General features: G+C 45.3%; 1 pseudogene; it reads left to right on the forward strand.

Moving 5' to 3' along the window:
* The first annotated feature begins 307 nt into the window (after nucleotides 1-307).
* On the forward strand, nucleotides 308-782 carry LOC110299060 (annotated as a pseudogene).
* Nucleotides 783-22,628: the final 21,846 nt, after the last annotated feature.

The raw sequence follows: 22,628 nt of genomic DNA on the forward strand, positions 1-22,628 counted from the left end.
ACACACATATAGATTCAAACACTCATAAATACATACACATACAGATGCACACAGAGACACAAACACATACAGAGATGCAAACACACAGAGGTACACATGCAGATACACACACAGATAAACACACATAAAGATGCACACACAGATTCACACACAGACACACACAGTTACAAACATACAGATAAACACACAGATACACTCAAATAGACACAAACACACACAGATACACACATGCATAAATTAACTAAATTTAAAAGTTACAGATTCCCTCCTTTCGGCCGCCGCAGCCATCTTCCAGTAACTTGCCAAAATGACGAACACAAAGGGAAAGAGGAGAGGCACCCTAGGCCTTTTAGGAAACATGGCATTGTTCCTTTAGCCACATACATGCAAATCTACAAGAAGGGTGATATTGTAGACATCAAGGGAAGGGAATGGGCATTGTTTAAAAAGGAATGTGCCATAAGTGCTACCACGGCAAAACCGGAAGAGTCTACAATGTCACCCAGCATGCCATGGGCATCATTGTAAACAAGCAAGTTAAGGGCAAAATTCTGGCTAAGAGGATCAATGTGCGGACTGAGCACATCAAGCACTCAAAGAGCAGGGACAGCTTCCTGAAGCGGGTGAAGGAGAACGACCAGAAGAAAAAGGAAGCCAAAGAGAAGAGCACCTGGGTGCAGCTGAAGTGCCAGCCTGCACCACCCAGAGAAGCACACTTTGTGAGGACTAACGGAAAAGAGCCTGAGCTGTTGGAGCCCATTCCATAGGAATTCATGGCCTAATGTACAAAAATGAAATAAAGGACCAGGACTGCAGAGTGTATTCCTTAAAAAAAAAAAAAAGTTACAGATTCCCTTTCCTTATTCACAAAACCAGAATTTTGCTCAGAGTGAGTCAGAGATGCCTCAGTCTCTGGAAATGGTCCCAATCTCTGATCTAAGGATAGGTATGTGACTCATTTCTGACCTATGAGATGAAAGAGGATGTAAGGCAGACTCCCTGAGGGAAGACTCTCTTGCCCTTCACTGCCCACTGCCCCTTGCTTTTATGTGTATCTGTATGTGTGTGTTTGTATGTGTGTGTGTATCTGTGTATGTATATAGGTCTATGTGTATATGTATGTGTGTTTGTATGTGTGTGGGTTTGTATCTATATGTGTATATGTGTGTGTGTATCTGAAGATGTGACCATTGAAGCATGTCCAGCTTTTTTGCAACAATGAAGGAGAATGACAAGAACAAACAGCAAAGACAGAGAGTCTTGTAGTCTAAGGGCTGAGAGCCTTGCACTCTTCAAGCTTCTGCATTAATATCTGTAACTGGCGATCAATATCCTCATAGGTCAAAACAGTTTCACAGTGTGTTGCTGAAGCTCAGATCATTCCAGGTAAAATGCTTCCCCAGATGATGAGAAACCCAAAGGAAGACACCACACCTCATTTATCTATGAGTCCTTTTGGGGGTCTGGTCCAGAAGAGGCCCCTGAAGAAATATTTGCCAAGGAACTGAGTATATATACATATATATATATATATATATATGTATATATAGCAAAGGACTTGCTTATCACACAAAGAGCCTGGATTCAGTCCCTGTCCCAAAAATAAGTTATTTCTAAAGTAAACAAAGGGAGAAAAGACTATACTCCTAACAGATAGAACTCAGTGCAAAGTTCTCAAAAGGGGAGTAAATATGAGAGTTTGTACTTGTTAATATCTCATTTGCCAAGGCGTCCTACATTCCTATTGTCTTTTTTCTGTCTTGTGTGTTATAAAACTTGCTGACAACAATATTTTTCATAAAGTTGGATCAATCAGTATTACATGCCAGCAATGAAGGTATCTTCCTGCTTACAGAAAAAAAAAATCACTTAAAAGTGACATCTGCAATCGATGAAGGGGAGAAATGATAAAACATTCAGATAATTATTTGAATCAATTAAATACAAGTTCTGATCTTTTAGGGCCCAGATGAATTGGCATGCACCTATATAATGAAATAAATGATTGTTTAAATGTAAAGATGGGCTAGGGAGAAGGCTCAGCAAAGTTAAGAATACTTACTACTCTAGAAGAGGACAAGGATTTCATTCCCAGACCCACATGGAGGCTTACAACTGCCTATAACCAGTTCCGTGGGATAAGATGCCCTCCTCTGACCTCCACAGGCACCAGGCATGCACATGGTACACAAACAAACATGCAGACAAAAAAAAATCTTATGCACCCACACACATAAAACAAATTAGGGGGCTGGAGGGACAGCTCAGCAGTTAAGAACACTGACTGCTCTTTCAGAGGTCCTGAGTTCAATTCCCAGCAACCAAATGGTGGCTCACAACCATCTGTAATGGGATCCAATGCCCTCTTCTGGTGTCTGAGGACACAGACAGTAAACTCATATATATAATAAATCTAAAATAAATCAAACCTCAAGCCATTGTTCAGGAAAAAAAATCAAGCAACATAAAAAAGCATCCAGGGATGAACAGAGCTCTAGGAATGCATACTCGTGATTCCAGCTACTAAAGAGACTGAGGCAGGAAGATAGTATGTTCAAAATGAAGCAACCCAGAGACGGTCTCAAAATTACAAAGGTACAAAGGGGCTGGAGCTGAAGAACAGTGATAGAAGCAACCCAGAAAGCAAAAGAAGATATAAAATGAAATCTTAACCAAAAAAATCACTGAAATAAGTTTTTAAAAGAAACAAATCTATTCGTGGATTGAAGTGCTTAATGCTGCAATAGTCATCCACAGATAAACAGCATCTCTACCCAAACTTAGTCCGTTTTAACGTGAGTAGGAAAATGGACCCTGAAATTCATGAGGAACCACAAATGAACTCCCAACAACCAAAATAGTCTCAAGACAGTGCAAAGCTGGGGCCGCCACATGTCCTGGTTTCAAAGCACTCTACAAACACACGATGATTAAAACAGTATGGTCTGGGAGTCAAGAGACAGAAGACTGAATGGAGCCTAATGGCACACCCACGTGCAACACCCACACACAACGCTACACGGTAAGGAAGATCTTCTCCCTCTAGGACGAGACGATAGCCAATGGCTGAGAGCTTCTCCCTCCAGGATGAGACGATAGCCAATGGCCGAGAGCTTCTCCCTCCAGGATGAGACGATAGCCAATGGCTGCTTACTGAACATCCTGTGAAGGGTGAGGCCACATCACCCACACTAGCTCCTGACTCTAGACCTCAGTGACCCACCCCCACTCTGCTAACGCTTTGGAGCTCTGTTTCCCTCTCTGGACTGTTTTGTTTTATTGGAGATTGTAGTTCAGGTATCAGGGAAGGAACTACACGCACATTGCAGCCAAGCCATCAAGTTCAGTGCCTGCATGTTAGGCATCTCTTTCTGCCCACCCTACTGGAATACAGTTTCTCTAAGTGCCTGGTCCTTACTTTGAATTGAGCCATTACTACATTGGAGTACTTAATGGTGCTAGAGATGGAACCCAGAACCTTGCACATCCCAAGAGCTCTGTCGCTGAGCTGTCTCCAGCCATCACACTAGGTTTGGATGGTGAAAACATGAACATAAAACAAGGAGTCCATGGGCATTCTGAGATTCTCAGAGACAAGAGACAGGAAATGACAGCCAGCCATCTCACTGCTGACCCCACGGCACCTTCTGCATGGGAATCTTAGAAAAAACACCACAGGGGTTGTAGGTGGGGCAGAAACAGCCTGTTAAAAATCAAATTTTAAAAATAACATGAGAGAGAGCTATAGAGTTAACTCTATGGTTAAGAGTGCTTGCTGTTCTTGCAGAGGACCTGGGTTCAGTTATCAGCATCTACATGGAGGTATATAACCACCCTGAACTCCAGGTTCAAGAGATCTGGCCTCTGCGGGCACTGGGTACAGAAAGAGTTAAAATGAGGTTTCCCTTGTGCTTGCTAAGCTTTCTCATCACTGTGGCCTAGGAGAGGACATCAGAAGGAAACAGATGTGCTGGGCACCCCCAGTCACAGACCCTAGAGATGGGGAGCACCAGATAGAACACTGTGCCTCACCCATGACAGCCAGCATGGGAGGAACAAACAGATGCCTGGCCAAATAGCTTTTTCCTTCTCCCCAGCCATTCTACCCAGGTCTCCAGCCTACCAGAGGGGCACCCATAGTTCATGGGTCCTCTCCCCTTAAACAATCCTCTCTAGAAGGTCTTTACAGCCATACCCAGAAATCAAGCCTCACCAATTTCTTGGCCCCATCAAGCTGACAATCAACTTAACCTCCTGTTAGAAAAGAAAAGTACACAGAAGCCCAGCAAAACCTTTGCGCCACCATCATATTTTGTAGAATTCACCCTAAGGCCACACGTCAAAGAGGAATACAAAGATTTACCTGCATATGTGCCTATTGCAACATTATGTAGGAAAATTGACAAGCAAATTAACCAAGCCAGGAATGGTAGCTCACAGTTAGTCCCTCAGCATTTAGGAATCTCACAGAAGTAGGAGTGAGAGGCAGGCCCATCTGGCCTGTGGAGTGCGGCCCTGTCTCAGGAAACTGTGAACTAGAGATACAGCCCAGCGATAAGGCATCTGTTTGCCATACCCAAGGCCCTTAGTTTGATCCCTAACACTCCAACTAAGAAAAAAAAAATCAGAGGAGTTAACCTAACAGTGTGTTGCTAATGGCAGCACATCTGTCCAATACTTTTACAGGACAGATCTTCCAGTGGATGCCCCCCTGTGGCAGATGTGAAGAAGCAATGCAGACAAGGCAGGAAATCATTCAAACATGTTTCTATGAACTCTGCTCTGCAGCTTCTAAAAGTTCCCATCAGCGCATCCATTGTTTCTATAATCAAAACCAACTATTTTGTGTCAGCGGAAAGCAATCTCTCTGTGTTGTTGGAGTGTCATAAGCCTACTGACAAAAGAGGACTTCCAGTCAGGTTACAGTATTAGTGCAAACTCACGTACCCCTCCCAGAGAACTGTTAACAATTCATAGTCTTCCACTGAGACGATGGATCAGTCAACAAAAGCACTTGTCTTGAAAGTTTCACAACAAGACCCAAACCTCATGCTTTAAAAAGCCAGATGCGGCCAGGGGGAGGGTCCAGGAATAAAGGAGCTTGCTGCCAAGCTTGATGGCCTAAATTTATTCTCAGGACCCACATGTTGGAAGGAGAGAAATGATCTGACCTCCACCTGTGCATGACGATGCTGCTCCACACACAGATAAATAAATATGTAAATAGATAATTGGTTTCATAATGCCAAGTGGGGTAGCACACACCTGGAATCCTAGCACTTCTGCTTCAAGATGAGAGTTGGCAGCGTCACCACATGGACTAGCTAGCTGTGAGGACATAGCAACAAAAACAAAAAGGAGCCTGCTTCACCAAGATGGAAAAACAACAACAACAAAAAAAAAAAACTCCTGAAAGTAGACCTCTGACTTCCACACACAGTCCATGACATGTGCACATGCAACTCACACACATCATAGCACCATAATAAAATAATAAAGTCAATAATAATAATGATGGTTTAAAGTTTATATTCTCAATGCATATTAATAACCTTTCTAGACAAATCTTATTCATAAAAATATTATACCTCCAGTTCCCTGTGCAGATTACTATGTCATGACCTTACAAAAGCCCTCAGAGGAAGAAGATATAGTGTCTCAAATCTGTAATCCCAGCACTGGAAGGCTGGGACAGAAGGAATGCAGTTTCCAGGCCAGCCTGGGCTACATAGCAAAACCAGCTTCTCTCAAAAGAAAGAATGAAAAGAGGGAAGAGATGGAGAAAGGGAGGGAGGGATGGAGGGAAAGAGGGAGGAAGAAAGGAAGGAAGGAAGGAAGGAAGGAAGGAAGGAAGGAAGGAAGGAAGGAAGGAAGGAAGGAAGGAAGAAATAAGCAAAACAAAACAGAAGTCAGGTGGCTTCATGGACATGTCCACTCTGGGCCCTGGGAACTAAGGGCCTCCAGAGACCTAGTCTTGTTGTCTCTGAAGAAGCTCTGTGCTCTCATTGAAGGACAGGAGAGCTCTCTGCTGTCCCTTCAGCTACAAAGTGGTGCTTTCTCTCTCACACAGGCTCTTTTCAATCTTTCCTAAGAGAGAGCAGCAAGAACCTATGGGGCTGAGGAAGATTAGACGCAAGTCTTGTGGAGAAGTTTGGTCAAGAAGGAAGTTGTAGCTTAGTTAGCCAAATTGGTCTCCGGTGTCTCATCACCTAAAAGCATTCCCCTTTAACATTGTGCCAAGAACCAGGGAGACCTGAAACCCCAGCTATTTCACGCTCAATTTTTCCTCCCTGATATCTTGTTGCAGAATGGCCTAACTGCTTTTGTGAGAAAATAAAACAAGTTCACAGTCAACATTTACTATTGCCCTGTCACCATTCGTGACAAAAAGGCCCAACCAAGACCCAGGCTTTATTCAGACATCCCAAACTACTTAAAAACCTTCCCCCTCCCCCATGTTATCTACCTGGTCAGTAATGTTCCCAGCCTCTGATGTTGCACAAGCCTAGAACTGGTGTAGCCTCTCTCAGATTGCCCTTGTCCAGCCTGCCTCCCTACAGCCCAAGCAGAAGCCATGGTGTTTGGTGTTTGGATGTGTATGGCATATGCCTTCATCCCTGCCCTCATCCCTCAGCACTCACCAACGGTGTCATGATCTACTCTCTGCTTCTGCCTCTGATCCACTGTGCAGAGCCCCTCAAATTAATGTGACAAATTATCTGCCTTGAGCCTCTTAGAAGTCTCTATGAAAAAGCCACGCAACAAAAGACAGGGATGAAATCAGGATGGCAGGCTCAAATAGTTAGGAAGAGGTGCGTGCATGTAGACATAACCTCCCTGTTTTAAGAAGGACCACAAGAGGAAGTCTTCACAAGAGAAATAATGTGTTCATGGAAACAAAGTAAAACAAACTGGATGAGGGAAACCCACATAAAATATCCACACAGTTGTCTCTAAGGAAGAAGTGATGTCCATTAGACTGTGTTTGAGTCTTCGGATGGATGGATGGATGGATGGATGGATAGTATGGCATAAGCAAACCCCAGCAGGGCAGTGCCCGGTGTTGCCCCATCATAATCTACACCTGCTTTTGCCCTATTCCCTGTCATAACAGAAGGACCCAGCACAAGTCACAGGCTTTCTTCAGACTTGGCTGAATGAGCTAAGTTGCCACTCAAAGTAACCAGCCAGATTACAGAAGAGGGTTCAGACCACCTTCGTGCCAGTATCCCACTAGAGGGGAGAAGAGATATGCTGTAAGAAATATCCAGATACTAGACTAGTTCTGTCACCCATCCCTCAGTTCCCAAACCACTGGGGAAAAATTAATTTCTCCCTCAAAGTAAATCAATATGGAAAATTATCCAAAAGTAGAAATTATGGAGAACTTGTGAGTTGGAAAGAATAGATACATTATTGAATGCATGATGCTTAAAATGTCCGTTTTTTCTTCTTCTAAGAGCTTCCTGTTATGAATTTTCAATACTTTTATTGAAAGTATTGAAACATTACCACATTGAGCTCCCTCAACTATAAAATGCAAACAGTAACACCTGTGTATTCATTTGCTTCTCTGTTGTTGCTAAAATACTCTAACCAAAAACCACTCCAGGATAAAAGGGGTTACTTGACTTGCAGGTTACAGTCCATCATCAAAGACTTCCATGATGCCAAAGCAGGAACCTGGAGCCTAGAGCTCAGAGGAAAGTTACATACTGGCTTGCTCCCTAGGACAACTTCTTCTTCTTCTTCTTCTTCTTCTTCTTCTTCTTCTTCTTCTTCTTCTTCTTCTTCTTCTTCTTCTTCTTCTTCTTCTTCTTCTTCTTCTTCTTCTTCTTCTTCTTCTTCTTCTTCTTCTTCTTCTTCTTCTTCTTCTTCCTCTTCCTCTTCCTCTTCCTCTTCCTCTTCCTCTTCCTCTTCTTCTTCCTCTTCTTCTTCTTTTAAGCTACATTTTTATTAGATATTTTCTTTATTTACATTTCAAATGTTATCCCCATTTGTGGTTTCCCCTCCAAAAACCCCGTATCCCCCCGCCCAACTCACCAACCCACCCACTCCCACTTCCTGGCCCTGGCATTCCCCTATACTGGGGCATAGAACCTTCACAGGACCAAGGGCCTCTCCTCCCATTGATGACCGACTAGGCCATCCTCTACTACATATGCAGCTGGAGCCATGAGTCCCACCATGTGTTTTCTTTGGTTGGTGGTTTAGACCCAGGGAGTTCTGAGGGTACTGGTTAGTTCATATTGTTGTTTCTCCTATAGGGCTGCCAACCCCTTTAGCTCCTAGGGTACTTTCTCTAGCTCCTTCACTGGGGACCCTGTGCTCCATCCAATGGATGACTGTGAGCATCCACTTCTGAATTTGTCAGGCACTGGCAGAGCCTCTCAGAAGACTTTATCAGGCTCCTGTCAGCAAGCTCTTGTTGGCATCCACAATAGTGTCTGGGTTTGGTCATTGTTTATGGGATGGATCCCCAGGTGGGGCAGTCTCTGGATGGTCACTCCTTCAGTCTCTGCTCTACACTTTGTCTATGTAACTCCTACCATGGATATTTTGTTCCTCCTTTTAAGAAGAATCGAATATCCATACTTTGGTCTTTCTTCTTCTTGAGTTTCATGTAGTTTGTGAATTGTATATTGGGTATTCCCAGCTTCTGGGCTAATATCCACTTATCACTGAGTATATATCATGTGTGTTCTTTTGTGATTGGGTTACCTTACTCGGGATGATATCCTCCAGATCCATCCATTTGCCTAAGAATTTCATAAATTCGTTGTTTTTAATAGCTGTGTAGTACTCCATTGTGTAAATGTACCACGTTTTCTGTATCCATTCCTCTGTTGAGGGACATGTGGATTCTTTCCAGCTCTTGGCTATTATAAATAAGGCTACTATGATCAAGACAAACGGGACCTCATGAAATTGCAAAGCTTCTGTAATGCAAAAGACACTGTCAATAAGACAAAGAGGCAACCAACAGACTGGGAAAAGAACTTTACCTATCCTAAATCCGATAGAGGGCTAATATCCAATATACAAAGAACCCAAGAAGATGGACTCCAGAGAACCAAATAACCCCTTTTAAATATGGGGTACAGAGCTAAACAAAGAATCCTCAACTGAGGAATATCGAATGGCTGAAAAGCACCTGAAAAAATGTTCAACATCCTTAGTCATCAGGGAAATGCAAATCAAAACAACCCTGAAATTCTACCTCATACCAGTCAGAATAGCTAAGATAAAAAAACTCAGGTGACAGCAGATGCTGGTGAGGACGTGGAGAAAGAGGAACACTCCTCCATTGCTGGTGGGATTGCAAGCTTGTACAACCACTCTGGAAATCAGTTTGGCGGTTCCTCAGAAAATTGGACATAGTATTACCGGAGGATCCTGCAATACCTCTCCTGGGCATAAACCCCAAAGATTCTCCCTCTGACTTCTTAGCTAGCTTTTTTTACACAGGCCGGGCTGCTCAGGGACTTATCACCCACAGTGAGCTGGCCCTCCTACATTCCTTAGCAACCAAGAAAATGTCCTGGAGACCCATTGGCCAACGAGAGCTTTAGGAAACTACCACCACCCCGGCTCATAAGTGTGTAAGTGGCCGTCTAGATAAAATTACAAACTCAGCATGGAGAACATAAAAGCAAAATCAGCAGTGAGTGAAAACCCGAGACAACATAAACCATATCCACTGTGGGGTGGGGGGTGGGGGTGGGGGGGAACTCCAGGGTGATGGGTACAATTCACCAAGACAAACTTCCTGTGAGGAGAGCATCGCAATACGAAAGATAAAGTGAAGAGAATCTGAGCTGACTGGAAAAGAGGAAGAGCTGGGGGGACGTATGTAGGGGAAACAACAAAGGAAGGTCGTGGAAATCTCAACAGTAATGTCAGCTGCAGGCTTTAGCACTGCACAGCCTGTTGAGCTTTTGGATCTTGTATGCACAGGAGTGAAAACAGAAGAGAAAACAAGGTTTGGGGGCATTCTAACAGGGAGCATTGTCCAGCCTCAGAAAGTAGAGAAATATATCTCCTTGGGCACATGAATCATGGGAGAGGGATTTCTGAGGTCCATCTTTTTTTGTTTGTTTATATATATATATATGATTATTCTATCTGCATGTACACCCATGTATACCTGCATGCCAGAAGAGAACATCACAACTCATTATAGATGATCATAAGCCATCATGTGGTTGTTGGGCATTGAACTCAGGACCTCTGGAAGAGCAGCCAGTGCTCTTAACCACGGACCCACCCCTCCAGAGCACTGAGCCACCTCTCCAGTCCCCAGTGGTCCATCTTGATTGCCCTCTGAATACCCACATCAGAGTTGAACATCACTGTTGAATCAACTTTTGCTACCCCATCTGAGAGACACTGACATAATGGTTCCTAACCCAGTCTCTGCATGCACTCACTCCTTATTCCATGTTCTAGGGCATGCTGCAGCCTCTTCCTTCCAGATCTTTGAAGATGCTTCTCCTTCTGTCTGGAAAGCACTGCACAGATCCTAAGCAGCTCATGACATTCTCCAATGTACCTTTTCTGTCACCACCATAACACCTGATGACTTCCTCAAGCTTTTAGCATGTGCTGGGACATGATATCATGGCCTCCTGAGCCTTACCTGCCTCAGGGTCTGGCCAGGTTCCATGAGGTCACACCAATTGTTTTTCTTATCAACTTTTCTTTCTGAGAGACCACATGTAGTCAATATGCATAAATGATCCATAACACAAACATTAACTTAATGGAATACCTCACATCCTTGTCCAAATGGTTCTAAGTAGCCTAGAAATGATGGAACTTGAAAGGAGAAGGAGGGAGGGTCTAAGAAGTGTCCATCTTGGCTCTGACATGCCTTTGTCCCTGGCCAGGCTAGTTGTTGAATACAGCACCACCTGATAAGGTGTCACTCAAGTCTCACCTTGGCCAGTGTATCTGCACCTCCTCTGACATTGTAGAGTTCTTAGATGCTGTATACACCACACCCAGCTCTGAGTGTGCTCCTGTGTAATGGCTAGCCTCCACAGCTCAACTGGGTGCCTCAGTCAACACACAAGATAGCACACAATTATGTCATAAACTCAATAACTTGAAATAAAGGGGACAACTCACTGGTTCTCCAACAAAAAGGAGAGATAGAAAGAGAGAGAGAGAGAGAGAGAGAGAGAGAGAGAGAGAGAGAGAAGGCAGGCACAACTAACTCTGTTCTGATCATCAGAATACAAATGCCCACTGGGACACCCAGCATAACCCAAGAATACAAAAGAAAAAACATGGGCAGCTTGAGGAGGGAGTGCCCAGCAATGCAGAGACTGTTAGTATGGAATTTCTGTTACAAGCTATAAAGAAGCCTGAGATGCCACACACACACACACACACACACACACACACACACACACACTAAAAAAAAAAAAAAAAAGATTCTCTTCTGATGGAATACTGGAAAGCTGCAAGATTTCTCTCTGGCCCCACCCACCTCTGTCTGCCTCACGAAAAAGAATTCTATGTCCCCAAATCTAGAGAGCGGCTGTCTTCCAGAGAAGAGAGGTCTATTCTGAATTTGTGGGGGATGCCACCAACAGGAGCACAGACTCAACAGCAGAGTCCCAGCAGTGGACTTCAAAATCAAGCTTGTTTTGAATAGCAATAGTTGGTTCCTTAAATGCAATAAACTTGCTCATTAACATATTGTTCAGGGACACACCTTTACCCTCCCCCAACCTGTTTTGGCCAAAGCAGCCCATTTCTGCAAGATGTCCCAAAACTGCTAAATCATCTATGCCTAGCTATTATTGTCGGACCTATAGTTTCTGACATGTATATATCTATAGGTAGTAGCTGTCTTCCACATGTGAATTTGGCTAAGGCTGCTCTCTATGACAGAGCTCAGTCCTCTGGAGTCTCCAGTCATTTGCCTCCATCCTTTGCCGCCTCCAGACCCCATTTCCAGATATTGCCTTCAAAACTAGACCATGGCCATGTGAGTCTGTGCACATAGGCTCTCCTGCATAGCCCACTTATAATTACTCCTGTCCTATGAGCATGGGTCTAGCCAAGCCTGATCCCCACTCAATCAATTCAACCTGAGTCATTTGTCAACAAGATGGCTGGTTTCCAGTGTCTGGGTAAGCAGGGAAACATTTCATGAAGTCATTTGACCCTGTCCTTTGAAGGGTGAATAGCAGCGCTATGAATATCTCTGACAAACATTTGAAGGCAGCCTGGCTACTCTGAAATTGTCCCTCCATGAAACAGCTCAGGTAAACCCAGCTGGCTCCCACTGTAGAGACTGCTACCATTTCAACCCATTCATCAGCTATCCCATCTGCTCCAGTTCAAGGTGTTCTGTATGTCTGTGGTTCTGTTGTGTCTGCCTGGCTCCTTCAAGAGTTCCTGGCCTCTGCAGGGCTTAATCCAGTCCTGTCATCTTTCCCAATGATGGAGCTGGGACAGCTGTTGCCTCTTCCTCGATGGTAGGGTGGCTGCCAGGATGCCGGAGGGGCCCACCATCATAATTTCCATGCTTCAAGAGAAGTCTGCATGCGCATGATACTTCTCTGAAACTGTAGGAGAGGGATCTGCCCCTCTGCCTTTCACACCAAATTGATTTAATGTCTTTCTAAAGAGCTCTGAGCTCATCACCAGGCCTGCTCAACTTCAAACGGGCCAGCGCTCTCATTAACCTAATTGCCTGGCATTAAGTAACTTGCTTAAATTACCAATTAATGGATGACAATCTGGGTCCAAACAAGACATTTTTAAAGCTATCCCACTAAAAAAAAAGAAAGGAAAAGAAATGACTTTCAACCATGACAGATGAGTCTTTCCCTTTAGAGGATTATTACAATTATTAGAGTCGCTATGCTCTAAGCCCTGAGGCATTTCTAAAACAGAGGTAAAAGTGACAAATTCCTGCAGACTGTGGGATCCTTCTCCCGTGATGGCATTTTTTGAAAGGTACGCCATTCAACCAAGCCACACTGAATTATAAAGTCGGTTAAGTGTCAGTTCTGTGGAACATTTGTCCTTGGAGAGAAAAATGTCCCTCAGGAAAAAAAAATACTATCAGAAGCCCCTGTTGGCTACATTAAAACTAATAAACTCCTGATGATAAATTCCTCAGCAATGAGGAGGCCCCCGCTGCGCAGCGTCTGCAGTCTTTAGTCACAGGGAACAGGAGGCGCAGAGGTTGAATTATTGGCTAGACTCATTTTATTGGTTTGGGTTTGGGCGGGGTGGGAGCAATGGTTGTACCGGAGATTCTTTTCATGTTTCGCTTCCCACCTCCCTCAAGAAGCAGCTGGTTTTGTCTTCAGTTTCAAATGTCAATAAAATAATATGTCCGAGCCATCATTAGAAGGTAAGAATTGGACGTGGCTATTTCCCCTAATACCTGAGGTCAATCTCGACCATTCTTCTGGAAAAGACACTCAAGACTCAACTAAAGAGCAAGCTGGGGGAGGACTGGAGAGCTGCGGGCCTGGCGGATAGGTGGCCCTGGGGATGGAGGAAGAGATAACCTGATAGACAGTGGCAGAAAGGGAAAGACGCTAAAGGCTAAGGCATTGTGGATCGCAGTCCTGTAGGCTCACTCACCTACGGAGCCAGATTCTCCTCTCTTGTAGATAGAAGCGTGGTTTTTAACTGTCACTATGGGGATGACAGCTAGGCTATGCAAGGTATGGAAATTCCAGTGCAAGCCTCAAGAACAGCATGGGGCTGGGGAGGCTGAACTGGGAGGAGGTGTAGGAACTGGGACTGGAACCTCCTCATGGAGACAAGCATTGGTGCTGATCTCAGAATGCGGGTTGCGGCATTGCTTAAAGTCGGCCCACTCTACTCCCTTCAAGTCAGCCAGAAAGCTCTTCTCCACTCTAGGCTGGGCCGGGGAAGACAATAAAGAGAAATCTGGACTGCAAAGGGGTTGACAGCAATCATCCGATCTCCTATTAACTAGAACCAAAGCCTAAGGAATGCACGGAAGCCCTGTGTGCGTGTAACACAGGCCCTGCCCCTGAGAAGCGCTGCTCATCTCAAGGGCTGCAGTCATGCCCAGTGCCTCGCAGTAGCTGGTACTATGGCCACGCCCACTCCCTACCTTTTCTACTTGCTGGTACCCGGAAGAATGACTTCCATGAGCCTCATGCTCTTCCACAGTTCTCAGGGTTCTCCAGCCGGGAACCAGAACAAGAGATGAGGATATTTCTCCCCCTTCCATCTGCATCCTGACAGTTTCTGTGCCCTCTGCTCCCAATGGTGGGCTACTGCAATCCAATACTTTGAATAGGAAGCTGAGTAACAGTTCCCAAAAATAAGCAGTGTGTTGGCCTTGCTTGCTCTCTGTGGCTGTGATAAACATTGACCAAAAACCGGCTTGGGGAGGAAAACGTTTGCTTTTGAAGAGTTAGTCTTCAAGGAAGGCCAGGTCAGAAACTCAAGCAGGAACCTAGAGGCGGGAACTGAAGCAGAGACCATGGAAGAATGGTGCTCACTGTCTTCCCTCTGGCCTGTTCAGCTGTCTTCTTTGAATGACTCAAGCCTATCTGCACAGGGACGCCACTGCCCACCATGAGCTGGGCCCTCCCACACCAGTTAGGAATCAAGAAAATGTCCCACAGGCTTGCTTGCCCACAGGCCGATCTGATGGAGGCAATTTCTCAGCTGAGACTCCCTCTTCTAAAGTATCTCTAGTGTGTATCAAGTTGACAGAACTAATTCCCAGTATTACCAATATTGTGAGGGTTACTTTATTTGGAAAAGGAGGATGCAGGTATAATCAGTTTAAAGACCCTGTGATGGGAGCCGACACTGGAGTCTGTGTGTTGGTGCTGAATGAAACCACACATTATTTATAAAAGGCAAAGGACTGGGGAGATAAATGAATAATATTCTTTCTGTGCAAGCTTGAAGACCCAAGTATGGATCTCAGAGTTCCTGTGAAAGCCAAGTGTGCTGGCACATACCTGTATCCCAGCATCGCGGAAGCAGAAGCAGGAGGATTCTTAAGGCTTATTGACCAACCAACCTGTCCTAATTGGTGGAACCCCCAGGCAATGAGAGACCTTGTCTCAAATGCAAGAGGGCTAGATATATGACTCAGTGGGGGGGGGGTGCTTGTTATGCAAACATGAGTGTCCCAAGTATCCACATTAAAAAATAAAAACAGGCCGGGCGTGGTGGCGCACGCCTTTAATCCCAGCACTTGGGAGGCAGAGGCAGGCGGATTTCTGAGTTCGAGGCCAGCCTGGTCTACAAAGTGAGTTCCAGGACAGCCAGGGCTACACAGAGAAACCCTGTCTCAAAAAAACAAAACAAAAAAATAAATAAATAAATAAATAAAAATAAAAACAGATGTGGTTGTATCCATGGCACTGTGAAGCACGGAGACAGGAGGATCCCTGCAACTTACTGGCTGCTGGTATAGCTCTGGGTTCAGTTGAGACAGCCTGTCTCAAAAGAATAATGCAGAGATAGATAGGACGGCACACCCAAAGTCTTTCTCTAACATCTACAAGCAAACACATGTGCACACACACACGTACACACTATGCACACATATACCACATGCACACCATATAAGATGAATACGTCTAAAGCAACACCCAAGGCTCACCTCTGACCTTCATACGCACATGTATACATGTATATACATATATACACACACATACACACACACACACACACACACACACACACACATGAGGAAGCCCAAAGGAAATTTGATGCAGAACAGAAGTCTATGTCACCAGAAAAACCAGGACTGAGGTGACAAGGACGTAAACCATGGAGTGCCAGCAGCAACCTGAAGCTATAATAAAGCACATTTCTCCCCTTGGGGCTTCCAGAAGGATCTACCCCTGTCAACACCATGTCTTCACCCTGAGAAACTCATTTCAGACGTCTGGCATCCAGAATGGTGAGACAATAAAGTGAGGAAGTTTCAAGTCACTAGGTTGATGCTAAATTGGGGCAGTAGCCTAAGAAACAAGCTGATACTCCCTCCCCAGCCTGCTGTGACTTGTGGAAACACCTCTGTGTGGCTTTCACACTTCCAAAAACAGTCCATCGAAAAATGTCTTCAGAATGACCCATAGAATCTGTCCCTTTACATCCTGCCAGAATTCCTTCTATTATAGTCTACTTTGTTTACAAAAATAATAATTTGTGATGTAATACTTAAATAGTACAATAAAATTTTTCCAATGAGAAGACAAAAATGGGAGAGTGAGCCCGGAGGTGTGAGCCAGAAATCCCAGCCTGTGGGGATGCAGAGACAAAAACATTTGGAGTTCAAGGTCAACCCTGGCAACAAAGTGAGTTCCAGGCCAACCTGAGCAGAGTGAGCCTCTGTACCACAAAAACAGAGGGGGGGGGGNGAGAAGAAGGGAGGAAGGAAGGAAACAGGGGAAGATGGGACTGGAGAGGTAGCTCTCTGGTTTAAAAGCATGCAAGGCTCCTGCTGTGGTCCTAAGCTCAGATCTCAGCACCCACATCAGACAGCTCACAACCAGCTGTAACTCCAGTTCCAGGTGACTGGGTGCCCTCTTCTGGCCTCAGTGGGACCAACACAAGGACACAAAGACATGCGATTGAAAGTAAAACAGAGGTGGAAGCCAGAAAGGAGGAAAAGGATGTAGAGAGGGGAGAAGGGAGGGGATGACAGAGAATGCACAGTCGAAATTGATATCATCAGCACCCTAAATCCATACCTTCCCTCTGGAGTGTTGTAATAAATTATTTAAATCTCACCCGAGGTTTCTACTCCACCATTGGTTATTGATGAAAGACACACTCCCAGCCTTCATAGTCACAAGCCTTAAGCAGCACAAGAGCTGAACGGATGGATACCTCGCCTCCAAGCTGTTAGAATCCACTTCCCTATGGATAACCCTGAGTTATTACTTACTATTTACCATGTTCCATCTGGGCTGCTCTTAACTCAGATTGGGTAGTCCTCATAACCCTTGACCCTTAACCCGTTGTGGCTTCTCCTTCCTCCTCTCCTGTGAGTGCTCCTCTCCCACAAGCCTGCCAATCCTAAACCCCACCTATGTCTCTTCTGCACAACTATTGACATCTTTATTCACCAATCAGAATTAACTTGGGGACAGGGTCCCATGAGTCTGTGTGCAGACTCCAGGTCTTGGGGGCCCACACTTAGCATTACAATAGACAGTAAAAGGCGAAACCTCAACACTGGACCTTTACAGAGAATTACCCAGCAGATGGGATTATCGTGTTCTCTCACAGCCACAGCAAAGGATGTCAGTGTGTCAGTCACTTTCCTGTTGTGATAACACACAATGACCAGGAAGTGGGAAGCTAAGAAAAATCACTTCTGTCACTGCAAACAGAGCAGAGAGAGAGAACAGACAGGACTGTGGCCATGATCACTCGATGCCCACCCTCAGTGGCGTGCTTCCTCCTGCATGGCTGCACCACCTAAAGATTCCATGACTTCCCAAACAGCACATGGAACCTTGGATACTCGTTAACCATCCACATATCCAGTCCCTACCTCACTCAAGATCTATAAAAGCAAAGCTAGGAGGGAGGTAGTTAAATCTGGATTCTAACAAATCCCCGAGAGGAACGTGGCCCGCGAGAGGGTCAGAGTTCATCGTGTAAAACGAAGGCATCCTGTCAAGACTGAAATGACGTCATCAACCGCGTGCCTGTCCAGGTGAGATCCACAGCTGTCAACACTTCCCCAGTTCGAAGACAGCTTCTTGGTAAACTGGTAAGAAGGGAAATAGAAGAACATACTCGTGCCCTAATTGAAGATAGGTACAGTAATAGATTCCTGAATTTCATCTTCTGTTTCCCTTTTCCTCTTTCCAAATTCCCTCAGGGTTCTCTGAGGGAATCTCTGTGGACAGGAAAGGGCAAAGGAGCAAGGTCAGCTGATGCTGACAAAAGGAGGGGCCTATGGATTCCATCACTGTCAGCCAACATCTTCCTAGGGAAGCCAGTAAGAGACCCTGTGGGTTTTAGCTGGTGTAGTACACACAAGAACAGAGGCTTGGTAGCTGGATGAGTCAGACTTAGTGTAGAGAGATGCCGAGAGAAGCATGGATGAAGATCCTCTCAGACAGATCCCTGAGTGAAGCTCCCTCCCTCACCATCAGCCTTCAGTCCTGGGAGTTAATAACTTTCCTTTAAGGCCTATCCCATCTCAAGCTGCACCTAAAGGCAGTACTACCATTGTATTAATCTAAGATTTTTATTCAATTTTTAATTATGTGTTTGGGGTGGGGGTGGGATATGGGCACAGGTGCATGGTGCCCATAGAAACCAAAAGAGAGAGCAAAATCCCTTTGAGGAGTTACAGGCAGCTGTGGACCACACAGGACCCACCTCACTAGCCAGGAAGGAAGCCACCGGTCATCTCCAATGCAAGGGTGTGTGCAGCGCATGCAGCAGGGAAGGGGTGAGGCCTGATGACATCATCGCCTCTCTGGCTGTCCTTTCCCAACTACTCCAGCTGCTCTGAGAGAATGACTTTAATACTTAACTAGGATGGTTAGCTCTTGAGAAGAGATTTCTGGTCCAAAGCCTGGGGTTTGATTCCCATCGATATAAAAATATTAATTATGGGAAGGGTTTTGCCTTGCTTTTCATTCCTTGACCACTTTATTTGAGTGGATTCTGAATTTAGGGCATTTTTCACCTCTATTACCCTCACCCCTCCCTCTATCCCTCTCCTATTCTCCCTCTTTTCCTTCCTCTCCACCCACTTTCTCTCAAGCCCTTCTACTTCCCAAAAGCTCTCTCTATTTTGATGTGTCCCCCACCCTCCGCCCCATGGTGACATGGATAAGAATGAGTAACTCATATCCAGCGGGGCAACACACCAGTGGCTACTGAAGGAAACTACCTCCCCTTCCCCTGCAGCCATCAGCCACCCGCAGTCCCCCTGTTAGAGGTGGGGTCTCGGGAGCCTCTTGTGGCAAGATTTTTAATGGTAGAGAATTCCAGCGTCACCAAATAAAAATGTCCTGAATATTGTTATATAGTCACGTGACTCCCTCACCAGTACTAAACTATATACTTACAGCTTACTGTTGCCCTTTACATCTGCAGAAACAGCTATCATGAATACAGGAGTGGTTACTGTTTAAACAGAGGTATGGTTACTTGTTTAACTCTATGTAATGCATTCTTCACAGTCACCTGGAAGGAGCATATTATTACTATTCCTACTTCAGCATTTTTCAGAGTATTTTTTTTAATTATGTGTATGTCTGTGTGTGAGTGCAATGCCCCTGGGGGGGGGGGGTCCAGAAGAGAATGGTGGATCCCTGGAGCTGGAGTTACAGGTCATTGTGAACTGTCTCACATGGGGAACTAACCTGAGTCCTCAGGAAGAGGAGTGCTCTTAACCAGGAGCTATTTCTCCTGCCTCTGTCGCGCTTGTTTTTAGAGGAGCACCGAAGCTTAGCTATCCCCAACTGACAGCAAAGGGAGAATTAGTTCTCTCCAATGGCATCTCACTGGTATACAAACCATATTCAAGGGCACGCACCATACCCAGCAATAGATGGCTAATCCAAAACATGAACCCAGTGGTATTTGGAGAGATTTTTTCTCTCTCTCTCATAATGCTTTGTCTCGCCTTTAAAAAAAAAAAAATCCTACAGACAGATAGGCAGACAGACAGATAGATGATAATAAAAAGATAATTTTTTTTTCTCAGATTGGAGGAGATTCTGATTTATGCTTGTCTGGGCATGAGTCCTGATATGTTTGTGCCTCTCATTCTTTTTCTTCAGTTTTGTTTTTTTGTGGGGTTTTTTTCTTCATTGTATCTTACTCTGGTTTATTTAGATTTTTTTTCCTCTGTTTGTTTTCTAAAAGGGGTGGGGGTTGAGAGAGAAGAGCAAGGAGTTGGATTAGTGGGGAGGTGGGAGGATCTGAGAGGAGAAACTGTAATCAGAATATACTTGAAAAAGATTTATTTTCAATTTTAATTTGTTAAAAACAAAACAACAACAGCAACAAGTGAACTGAAGCTTAGAGTTCAAAGTTACAAAATGTATCCAGGATTGCAAAGACAGCACAGCCCACACAGCCTCCTGTGTGCTGAGGGGAGGCATCCACGGAGCCTCAGACTTCCTGACAGACTTTCTTTATAATTTACAGGATGATTCTCTTATCTGAGGCAGTCTCTGGAAGCCCAGGCTAGCCTCTGCTAACAATGTAGCCCAGCCCAGATCTCAAATTCCTGAACCTATTGCCTCTGCCTCCAAGATTACACCCAGTATTTGTCTGTGGGACTATATCTACTTTTATACATTAGCCTAGAGTAGTAAAACACCGAGATAGCAAGTCAGCGCCTCTCCCATCTGATAGTGTGGGCTCTGGAGCAATTCAAATATGGCCGCCGCTGCAGTCGACAAAATCTATTTTTCATTTCATGATTATGTAAATGTGAACAGTCCTACAAACAGAGGCTGAGCATGGAAAGATTTTTGAAAAGCATTTTTTACCGAAATACAATAATAATAATAATAAAAACCTGGAATGTTTGCAAAACGTTATAAACGCACACATTATGATGTCACCACTACAAACTATCCCCTGAGAGAGTTGTGGGGTAGGCAATAACCTTTTATTGTGAAAATATTTTTGACCTAAGGGATCCTCTGAAAGGACCCTTCAGGGGCCCGGGACCACACTGGGAGTCTTAGGGGCCTGGCCAGGCTTATCTCCTAAAGGCTCTGAAGGAGTGTGTCACCTCCCTGTGGGGGACACTTCCTTCCACTTTTGCTAGACTTCTCTGGTTCTCCAGTGCCAGGCGCTTGTCAGGCCTGAACTCAGAGAGGCCAAGCGCTCACTCCACTCCGGGTCTTTGCAGTTTGCTGGCGGGAGGGACAGCAGTGACAGGGGCTGGGCTGGCTGGAGGACCATACCACTGGGGTCCCAAGTCTCTGAGGTGAGAGATCAAACTAAGAAATAGAAAGAAACGCCTGAAGTCAAATTCAAGCTGCCGGGCAATATGGAGAGGAGGACTCCCCAGAGTCCATCTTTGCCCCCTCCTTCCCGCAAGAGGAAATGGGAGGCCAGGAGTGGGGGTTTCACGGGGTCTTCTGGGGCAACTCCATCAAAAAAATTATTTTCCCACAGACGAAGCCAAGAATATTTTAATGGCTTCCCCCTGATTGAGGGATAAATCTATTAATTTATGACCCAGCCGAACCGTTGTGTCAACTCCGCCCACTCTGAGAAAGACTTCCAAATCCCACCTTTTGTTGGGATCTCCTACTTTCTAACTTTCCTTCCTCCTTTATTCCCCACGGTCCCTCCGTGCTTCACGCTGATCCCCTAGCACCAGCCCCAAATAAATCGCCAACAACTCCCCCAGTTGCACCCCATTACCCTAGGAAAATTCTTCAGGAAGGTGACTCCCCCACCTGACCCTACAAAGTAAAGACATCAAGAAATCAAGTCGTGGACAAAGCCCCCAGCACCCACCCAGCACTGCATAAAACGGTCGCTTCCCTGAAATCCCAGCACTGGGGTCCTGGCAGCAGGAGGATTAAAGTTAATTCTTGGCTTCATAGCAAGTTCGAGGCCAGCCTGGGCTACGTGATAAAAATTAAATGACATCCAGAAAAGATAGAAAACTTCGGTATGATTGGGGGTGGGGGGGTATGCGGCCAGGAGCAACCTGAGCGCTTGCTTCAAACAAGCAGGGTTCCTGTAGTGCAATTGGGCGCAAGGACCTGACCCCAACAGTAAATCAAAGCGGAGTGAAAAGCTGGTGTCAGGCAGACTCAATTAGCATGCCCCCGGGGTAATTGCTAACCAGCCCCGCTTTATCTACTGGACCACCTGCGTTGGCTGACCCTGTAAGCTCTGAGCTCCCAGCGCAAGGGCCAAGGAGCTCCATGATCCCTGAGCTGAGCTGCTTAAGAGGTGAAAGCGACCCTAGCTCTCCTGTGATTTGATTCTTTGTCGAAAGCGGAGGGAAAGTAATTGTTACTGTAGAAGACTTAGGTAACTGTGGGAACACACACACACACACACACGGGGGGGGGGGGGGGGGGGGGGGGGGGGGGGGAGAGAGAGAGAGAGAGAGAGAGAGAGATTTCTTCCCAGTTCTACTTATGTCGAGTCTGTGGGCAAATCCATTTAATTGTCTTAGCCTAACTTACCTATGCGTTAAATAGGGATTGTAGAAGTAATAACGTAACTGAAATTTGTTTTAACAAAGCAAGTAAGCAAATAGGTTTTTTGAACAGTGCACAGTGCACAGCATGCAACAATTACTGCGTACAAATTGAAAGCTTGTGGCTGGTATTGTAAATTCGACCCTAAGCCGGTTCAGTAGTTTCGCCATCTTGGTGACAGTATGGATAGAGCAATCTATGGCCCCGGAGCTGACAGCCCAACTCACTCAACCGCAGTTCCTGTACTCAGGTGTGGCTTGGAGCCTGCGAGGAGAGACCACATTGCGCTGGCTTTCCCAGGCCAGTCTGGCTGAATGAAGTGGTCTCAAAGGGGCTCCTGCCCCAGACCCGATTCTCCAGCCATCTTCCTGATTCCTGTCACCTAAGACCAATGGAGTTCTCACTCTCCCTGACTTTTTGCCTTGTTCTTTACAGAAG

Source organism: Mus caroli, chromosome 1 (genome assembly GCF_900094665.2).
Source record: "Mus caroli chromosome 1, CAROLI_EIJ_v1.1, whole genome shotgun sequence".
NCBI lineage: Eukaryota > Metazoa > Chordata > Mammalia > Rodentia > Muridae > Mus > Mus caroli.